Consider the following 2440-nt stretch of genomic DNA (forward strand, 5'->3'; position numbering starts at 1 on the left):
CTCTGCCGCCCAGCGCGCTACGATTTCATTCATTCTTGGGGCTGCGGCGCCAGCGGAGCGGGGCGGGCCGGGGGCGGGGCCCAGCCAATCCCCGCGCCTCCCGGCGCACCTCGGGATGTGGAGTCTCAGGGTGCACGGCGGCGCCCGAGGGCGTCCCTACCCGAGACTACAAGTCCCAGGGGGCGTTGCGCGAAAGGACCACGCGCCCATTGGTTGCTGGGGATACGGGGCGGGGCTAAATCTTCCCTAGAGCATCTTTCCTTATCTGTACCTCCCCCCCACCCCCCAGGATGCTCCATTCCCAGCTGGGGTTCTCTCCACCCTGTCTGGTACCACGGGCAGAGGAAAAAATGTAGTTCTCAGCTTCTAGGGCTCGCTAGGGCATGTGGATGACCATGTGGGTCTGTCGTGTGTGGTCTGTGCCTGTGTATCTGAGTGTCTCCAAAGTGTAAGCTGACTTTTAAAAACACAGGGGTTAATCAGTCTTTGTTCATTCATTGAGTGCCTAGTATGGGGCACACACTCTCCTAGGGACTAGGTATATAAGACATGACCAAGATAAAACTGTCACTGTCACAAAGTTGACATTCTAAGCCAGGTGGGGTGATACACTCCTGTAATCTCAGCATTAAGAAGGCTTATGCTGGCATATTGAAAATTCAAATTCAGCCTGGACAATATATTGAAACCCTATCGTGTGTGTGTGTGTGCGTGCGCGTGCACACGCACACTTAAGAGTAAGGCTAGAACTCAGGGCCTAGGCACTGTCTCTGAGCTTTTTCATTGAAGACTCTATCACTTGAGCCACAGCTCCACTTCTGGCTTTTTGGTGTTTAATTGCAGTTAAGAGTCTCATGGACTTTTTCCCAGGCTGATTTCTAACCTTTATTCTCAACTCTCTGTCTTCTGAATGGATAGGATTACAGGCAGAAGCCACTGGCACATAACCGGGTAGCCTCTCACTCTCACTTGGCTTTTTCTTTCAAGGCTGGCGGTCCATCCAGGGATGAAGATGACCAAGTATCTGCCTTATGCTCCCAGCCCAATGGGGTGACCAGTGACAACCCAGAGAGCTCAGATACAGGATGGGGAGGTACAGAGGCTTTCCAATTCCTCAAAGAAGCCAGCCTGAGGCCTCCTTGGAGGAGGGGAAATCTGACCTATAGGTGAATCTACCTCCACCCTGACTTACTAAGACACCAGGAAAGGTCCCTGTTCTTGAGTCCCTAATCATCACTTCAGCCAATCTTCACCTGATCAGACTTAGGGACAAACAGAAACGAAGTCTCAACTTCTAATCATTTCTCCTTACCTATGGGGTTTGGCCACCAGACGGCACTGTGGCTCAGTCTTTGTGTGGCTGAGGCTGCTCATGCTTCTTCAGAACCAAAAATGATACCTCAGCTATGGGAGATACTGTCACCTCCCACACACACACGCACACACACACCTTGGCCCTGCTTACAAGATCCTATGTAGACCCAGGTATGGTAATGCACACCCGTAATCCCAGCAGGTGGGAGGCTGAAACAGGAAGATGGAGAATTTGAGGCCAAGCTAGGACACAAAGCGAGACTGTAGCAAAAATAAGTAAATAAGCCGGGTACCTGTCATCCTAGTTATTTGGGGGACACAGGTTGTTATGATTGTGCTTCAAGTTCAGCCTAAGCCAGAAAAAGGTTGAGAGAAGCCGGGTACTGGTGGCTCACGCCTGTAATCCTAGCTACTCAGGAGGCTGAGACCTGAGAATCACGGTTCAAAGCCAGCCCAGGCAGGAAAGTCAATGAGACTCTAATCTCCAATTAACCAGAAAATGAACCTGATGGTGCACACACTGCTATCCTAACCACAGGGAAGCCTAATACAGGCGACTACACCCACACTACAGGAAGCAAGGCCATCTCTATCTCAAAACTAACCTACAGAAAGAGGGGCTGGAGGTGTTTCTCAATGGTTAGCGCACTTGCTTAGTAAGTTCAAGGACCAGAGTTCAAACCTCATACCCTAAAATAAACAACATAAATACAATTTTTATTGTTTTGTTTTGTTTTGTTTTGGTCGTGGGCCTGAACTCGACCTGGGCGCTGTTCCTGAGTTCTTCAGCTCAAGGCTAGCGCTCTACCATTTGGGCCACAGTGCGACTTCTGGCTTTTTCTGCTTATGTGGTGCTGAGGAATCGAACTCAGAGCCTCATGCATGCAAGGCAAACTACCACTGAGCTGCCTTCCCATCCCAAATATAATATTTTTTAAAAAGCACAGCTCAAAATGGATGCATTTTTAGAGAAATACAAGTTGCCCAAACTGAGCAAAGAAGAAGTTAACCAATTAAATAAGCCAATATCCTATAATGAGATACAGGAAGCTATCAAAAGTCTTCCAACAAAAAAAAGCCCAGGACCAGATGGATTCACAGCAGAATTCTATAAGACCTTTAAACA

Source organism: Dipodomys ordii, unplaced genomic scaffold, assembly GCF_000151885.1.
Source record: "Dipodomys ordii isolate 6190 unplaced genomic scaffold, Dord_2.0 Scaffold92, whole genome shotgun sequence".
In the NCBI taxonomy this organism is placed as follows: Eukaryota; Metazoa; Chordata; class Mammalia; order Rodentia; family Heteromyidae; genus Dipodomys; species Dipodomys ordii.